Here is an 8,100-nt window from a genome sequence, read left to right on the forward strand (position 1 = left end):
CTTAATAGGTTACTAATTCACTGTTTTCTTCGTTCAAACTCAGTATTTTAACACCAATCTTCATTAAAAAAGTTAACAAAAATTTTTGACAATATTTATAGAATAAAATAAATTCTTTTTTGTAGAGAGATCGCTACATCCTTACATGATTTTGTAATTTATTTTTTTCTTCTGATAACGTTATTTGAGAGTATATTATACTGAAATTCTTATTTGTACACCTTCCTATAAAATAGAGAAGGTGTATCTCATGTAGTGATGAGAGGACAAAAGAGGGAAAAATAAATATTTTCTTTACCTCATATAATTTTCTTGAAACCTAGAACGGTTAATTTTAATATTAAAAGAGTATCAAACGAACATCCTGATGAAATTATTATACTTCTTTCCATACACCTATTTTTATTGTTAACATTTTTTAAGAAAATAAAATTTTAAGATAGATACAAGTGGAGTCTTAATAATTTGTGTTTATATTACAAAATCAGAATCCTTTCTTGTGTGATAGGAGTGGTAGAAAATTGGTGTAATATCCATAAGAACCTCATCAAACATGTTGTGGTTATATTTGTTTGTTGTTGATAACAAAAATACGCAAAAGCGATTTGAGAATGTAAAATAGCAGAAATTAACTATTATGGGTGACATAGTTACGGGAGTGAATCAATTTGTTATGCTTTAATATAAGTTATATGTAAAATTGAAGGAGAGTACAGAGTACGTTTTTACTATATTCGTCATCCTAAAATAATCAATTTCATAGACCATAGCAAGTTATATATAAAATTAAAGGAGCTTTTCTAAATGTGTAATAGATCGAGGCTCCAAAATTGGGATCGAGATCGTTAAATAGGGTTTGTCAAGGATTGAAGGAATGTAACCTTTAATGTACTAAACAAACCCTATCGTGATGACTCTCAATACCTTATTAAACATGGGAATGCGTGAGCTTTTAGATCTCGCTCCTTATTCGGACATGAAGTAAACGCATTGACTGACAAGTCGCCACCTTAATCTGTACATAGTTCGGTACAATTTTTCCAATGTCACCCAATCCTAGTGCATAAAATGAGATGAGATCCATGACGTAAGAAAGAACTTGTGCACCACACACTTTTAATCGTGGTCTAGTCACGGCACCGTTGTGATCACTTGTGGATGCCTTAGACGAGGTGTTAATTTTGTATGGTTGAGAGAACCGTACATATTTAGGAAAGCTTAAATTTTGAATTGAGAAGGCAAGTCCATGACTATGAGAGTGCATTCCTATATATGGTTGTGCATAGAGGTAAAACGGGACCACAACAAGGTAAAAAAAAAGTGACACGTAGGTTGTGTTTATGTATGATAACAAACTAATTTTTATATTCATTTTATATTAAATTTTAGGAAGTGGTAGATGTCCTTTAAAATAAAGTTTTTGTCGATTTTTATATAATATTCTGATGGGACAATTCTACTTCTCTTTGTTGACTATGACTAAAATGACACTATCATCTCCTCCATAAGTAAAATGTATATTTTCTTCTATTTTAACTTTTAAAAAATTTTTTCAGTTAGTTATTTTAATTTTTTTTGTATTAACTAATGTTAACTTTAACTTTTTTTTCAAGAAAAAATAAGTTATTTTATGTTACATAGTGTTACGTTGGGTAATTGGAGATTAATGGGTTGGACAAGTTTAGCTGGCCCAATCGTTTGAAAGATGAAACGTCCAAGTGAGTTCGCGATCCGAAGCCCCCGTCTGACTTGTGTAAGGAGGAATGGGGGGTGGTACCTGCAAGGACACTCCGATGCCTAAGTCAGCAAGGGTGCAAGCAGGCTTAGAGAGTATTGCGACTTAGAGATACCTGAGGGGTGTCAGGGTATTTATAGTGGTGAACCAATAACCACCGCTGAAGTAGTTCCATCTTTTAAGGTGGATAACCATCCCTTTATCTTAGGGAGGTTGAGATATGGCTCCTGGAAGTTGGTAGAGAGATTTTAGGGGCAGTTACTCATTTGAATGAGTGGTTATGCCAGCTAGTCTTCATCCCCGACTTCTTTAGGGTTAGTCGTGATAGGAACCGACTTCATATGGAGGAGGTCGGTAGAAGGCGAAGCTCAACCTTTTTGGGTTGGGCCTTTTGTTGGGACCTGGGCTTTATCGTTGGGTCAGAGTATGAACACATAGTATAATTAATTGAAGTTGTCCCGATAAGTCAATCTTCCTATAGTTAACTTAACGAATAATACCACAAAGCTAATTCATAAAAAAAATTTAGTTGACTACTTTAGTTCTCGACAAATTTTAATAACCAAATTGAATTAGTCTTCAAAAATTTCCTTAATTAAATCAGTCTTCATAACAAAGTATTTATCTATATTCACTTGAGTTACTGGTATAAGAATAAAAGAAAAAAAATTTATAAGGATTATTATGTTTTGTTTTTAAAGGTATAATGATGTATTTTTTTATAACATGGGTTTAATTGGTATAAAAATCTTGACAAAAGAGTACTCATAATCTGTTTAAAATTGTCTTATAGTAAATTTAAATATTTTTAAAGAAATTATATTCTACAAATTTTAATGTCAAGTACTCTTAGCAAAATTTTTTAATTTGATATAACTATAGACATTGCCAAAATATAATCAAAGATTAAAAAGACCAAACATAAACCCAACTATAGTTGTGGTTATATTCAACTATGGCAAACTCTTATGTATTACTCCTATAACTAGACCTTGTAGAATTATAAGCCCACCTTTTCCATAAGCAAATAATTTGGCGCCAATGTCCAATTTTTTCCCACCCTAACTGAGTAACTGGTGGGTACTGGAAATTTGATTGAGAAAGCGTAGATGGGACACATGAGAAGACATGAAGCGTGATTTTTGATAATTACCGAAACTGCCCTCAACTTTATCTTGTGCCACTCTTTTCTATCCCTCAGATAACTCAGTAAAGGGTATTTGAAGGAAAAGAAAGATAATTACTCAACTGGGTTGCCTCTTACTCACAAACTTTCTCGTGAACACCCATCCATTCACCTCTATTCTTTTCTTTGGGTGTGAGAGTGGGGGTTCAACGAAGAAATCAGGGTGAAGATTTCCATTGATTTTTAATCCCATGACCCATACAAGGCTAGGTTGACGAATATTTGCACTTACGAATCTTTGCAACCATGGCATGCATGATTATACAGAGAAGAAAAGGACACTGGACGTAAAGCTGGAGGGCACATTGATGCACTATTTCTCGAGATCTTTTTATGCATTGCGAATCATGTGAGTGTACTTGACTTGTCTTTTCTACTTTGTATGCATTGCTGATTTATTCTGCTTTACTATCATCCATGTGAGTGCCTGGTTATAGCTATGAGAATTGGATGAACAGCGATGACAGAGCCGTTAATGTTGTGGTGTCTCTGCATAACGAACACCCTTCGCATTGCAAAAATAATTTTTACAGACGGTCCGTCTTAGTGTTAGTAACCCACCGACGCTTGAGTCATGGGTGCGGCATCGTAAACCGTAACTGCGGCAGAGCATGCTGCATAGTTCATGATAGGATTTGGTCCTTCCTACCCGTTACCAACAAAACTATGTTGGGCCTACAGAAATGGGCCACAAAGTAACAACAAACCAAACGAGACATCTCATCAGACGCCCCAAAGGTATCATCAGCAAAAAGTAACAACAGAATAAATTGATTGTTGGCCCGATATCCCTTAATTTTGTTTCAGCCTAATCTTTTTTTTCTTCTTTTGGGCTAACCGAAATAACTAAATCCAAACCTAGACCGTCATCAAGCTCGGTCATACCCCAAACCCTAATTCGTGACTTTGGTTTCTATTCTCCGAGGATCTCATCAATGTCAAAGCTGACTTCCTACTCACCACCGGCGTCCCTCCTCACACGTCTCAAGGCACCGCCATTACCTTTTCCCCTATTTCTTTTCTTCGAAGCACCACCATCATCTTGTCCTCGCCCTCCCAAAGTTGCGATTTCCCCTCCTTCGTGTCCTGCCTTCACATCCTCGTCCCAGCTTTCACCTGGTATGAAAACTGAGTTGTTATTTGTTGGACCCATTCTTTTCCTAACGAATTAGGTTGCCATGGTGGTGATATAAATTCTCTGCATGCTGTTGAAAATGAATGTTAGTGTAACTCTTCGCTGATGACCTTGGTTGCCATTCTTAAAAAAAGATTTTAGGATACTAAAATTTAAGATTCATTATTTATATTATGTCAGATTTTTTATTTTCAAGTTAAATGTAGTAATTTTTTATTCTTTAGGTCATCATAAATTTTTAACCATGGAAATAAATTATTACAACAAGGAGGCTATAATTCAGAAAAAAATGACTAAAAATATCATAAGTATATATAAATATTTTGAAATCAATGGTTTTTTGTAAAAGTTTAGATCAATAAAAAAATATGAGACGATTAACTTGAAATATAATAAGTTTTTTTTTGGGATCTTAATACCAGATATTACATTGTGCATCATATTTTAACAGTAATTGCTTATGTTGATGTCCTCTTATCTATATATAACAGTTGAATAAAAATAATTTGAATGAAAGTTTTCTAAATTGATAAAATTTATAAAAAAATCTAACTTCTTCTGCTTGTAGTAATTATTATTGCATAGTTAGATATTATTTACTTCATTGTGATTCTAAATTTTAAGCTTATGTTTCTAATTGCAATGGAAGTCTACAACTTTGAGTTAGAGTGATGTATAAATTATTTAGATTTACAAATTCTTGCTTCATCAATGAGTACAACCAAGATCAGTCAAACTAAGCAAGCATAGTTATCGTAACCCAGACATATGTTAAGGATGATTATAATTGATGCTTCAGTTGTAGCCTTAGTGCAATAGGTATGGTATTGTGTCCAGCGAAAGAATAATTTTAACGGCTAATGGTGATCGTAAACAATTTAATAAAAATTGCATAATTAAATTTAAGACTTCTTACTACATTTTGTAGTGTAAATTAAATATCTATGACTATTTCAATCGCAAATAATGTTTGATTTGAATACATGCTTTGGCTACTCATGAATAGCAATTAGTTTTTATTCTTTAATTTGTATTCCAATGTCATCCACCTTGCAGGAAGTCAACGAGGACCCATTTTTCGGGCACAAAGAACACTAGCAACAAAATTCATAGTGGAGTGAAGCAAGCAACCCCAATTGAATCCTCTGGAAACGCGACGTGGTCATGCGCAAGATGGGAGACACCTCCGCGCAAACGGTGGTAAGTCAACACTTTTTAAGACTTTTTAACCATAGTAACGAGTTAGTTGCCCCATGGGACCCTTGGTGTACCCATTATGAATTGGATATGTCATGATGAATTAAAAGAAGAAAAAATTCTGTTGTCTAATCAAATGTTACTACAATCTCGTAGAATACCAATACCCTTATGTTGTGGTGGGTGAAAAATTTCTGTGTCTCCCATAAACTAATAACATTTGCTTTTCATTATTAAAATATTTAAAAATAAAGAATAATCCATTGAGTACATTAAGAGCACCAATACCCGAATAAAGACCAAAGCTTAGTAGAATGTCAAAGAATGTTAACCATTCCATCCTGAAATAAATTGTCTTGGGTTTATCTATAGTCGTGAACACTGCTTACGTAACGGATAATGCAAAATGGTTTTGCTTTTAAGAGACCTTTTATGCACATGCAACTTTCTAATTTGAAGCCTATGTTACCTGTCTTGAATTAGTTTATTTCTCTACACGCAATCGGATTATCTGTATTTTTTATTTGGTTTGGAACTCTTTTTTAATTTTTCCTTTTTTTGACTTAATTTTAACCTCTATAATCATATAAAAAGTACTCCAGTATTATTTGTAATAACTTCGTTTATTCTCTAGATATATTTAGTTATTTTTTTCCTTATTTTTGTCATAATTTTTTTCCATGTTATTATATCAAAATACTTTAGTAAATTTTAAATCCATATAACAAAATAAATAGTGCAATTAGTTACTCTCAATTCATGCGATACTTTATAATAAAAACAAGCATAAAAACATAATTTGTTTGTACAAAGATGCTTAACAAAGTAAATTTGTTAACATAATACGTAAAAAAGTAGCTAATTTAATATGTTGTAACATTTGAAACAGTAACAAAAATTATAAACACGGAGATAGTTATTGTATTTGACAAGGACTTGTTAATTTTTTGAAATAAATAACTAATTTTGAGTATTTCTAATATCAAATATATGGCACAATAGTTAAATATACAAAATTTTAATTTTCGGCCACTCTACTCTTTGATTCCCGGATCTGTCGCTGTGACTCTGAGGTTATTTGCTTTACTCAAGTAGTTTGTTGTATACTTCAGGTCAGCAGCGGCTGCTAGCGAGCGGGATGATGCATATACAGCCAGCAACCGGTCTTCCATTGTGGCTCATAGCCAGGTAAGATGTAACCCGATTTTTCTATATAATAAACGTTCGGCTCTTACACAACATAGTGTGTGATGCTCATATGACTTTCCAACCTATTCAAAATGTTTATATATTTTGATTCATGGCTGTAGGAGTGTAGCCATATCACCAAGAGTGTAGTCACAACCGTCTCGAGTTTGCAGTCCGACGTAAGACACCTGACTGACGCTTTTAATCGGCAGAATGAGATGTTGGCAGATATACGACGAACTATCGTTACCCTTATCTGCCAAAATAATCAGGATTTAACTTCGAAGGGTCTCACGAAGGTGTCCTCTGACTACGTGTGCAGTGGAAAAAAAAGTCACAAAAAGCAGCATTCAGACAAATATAAGGGTAAGAAACGGGTCACAGGGACCCCCAAATGTAGCATGTATGGTACAAACGACCCTACATACATACCACCGACGAAGACAGAGTTCAGCATGGATCACATGCCGTTTAGGAGCACAAGGGCAAAGAAGAAAACAAGGCAGCCGAGACGAGGTCGAAAGACAAAAGACAGAACAAAAAACCCGAAGTGGTAACATATTTGAAGTTGAATACTTTAAAGCTTTTATTGCAGATTTTTTTTTGTTGGAAATATTTCTCTACCAACCACTAGTCACTCTCTTCTTTCATTTAAGAGGTTATGTTGGTTGGAAAATTCTTTGATACTTTCAGATGAGAAAGGCTACTATGCTGACTATATTCATCAAGAGAAGAAAAGTGGTATAGGATTTTGTGTGCTTGTCTCTACTTGACACTGTCACTGTTACACACAGAGTCACCGTCACACATGTAGTTTTTCGTTTCTTATTATAAACTAAATTAGAGCTTAACATTTTGACTAATTTTTAAGAATCCTGTAACATTGGTTAATATAAAAACTTCATTTTATGATGTTCGTAAAAGCTACTAATCAGTTTATTTGAGATTTTAGTATAATTTAACACTTCCATCTCTATTTGCATTCTTAATTATTTATAGTTTATTTACTAAGTTAATAATCATAATTGTAGATTTCTTGTAATAATTGCAGTTTTAGTTATCTAGAAACATGAATTTGGTTTGTCAGCTAGCTAGGTTGGTGGAGTTAATACAGAAATAAGTTTTTGAATTAAAAAAATTAAAACAAATAACTAGAAATTGAGAATAAAATTTATTATTAATAGTAATGCATAGAATGAACTAAATGTGAGTAACGGTGACTTTATTTCCAATGAAATCAGAACTTATGAGAATATGATATCTTGTTCTTACGAATTTGAGTGAAAATTTGTTTTAGTACGTAGAAAATGTTGTGTACATATTAAAATTTATTTATTATGTATTTAATTATAAAAACATGAGTTGTATGTTTAATTAATTTTCAAATTATTTTAAAAAATGATCACATTATAAATCATTCACCAAAAAATAGAAAATCAATTCTTTTAAAAAATAAGTCATAGATTGAAAACATGAGAAATAATAATTCCACTCCTATTAGCTGTAAGCACCATAATGGGAATCTTATTGAACACTAGTAATAGCTAAATCCTCCTTTTTTGGTACCGTGACTCCATATTTTAATTTATTATATTATTTGACAATGTTTATTACAAGCTTCACGTGGATGTTTGTGATAGTGATTTGGGTAATGTGTGC

This window comes from Arachis duranensis, chromosome 10 (assembly GCF_000817695.3).
Source record: "Arachis duranensis cultivar V14167 chromosome 10, aradu.V14167.gnm2.J7QH, whole genome shotgun sequence".
Lineage (NCBI taxonomy): Eukaryota > Viridiplantae > Streptophyta > Magnoliopsida > Fabales > Fabaceae > Arachis > Arachis duranensis.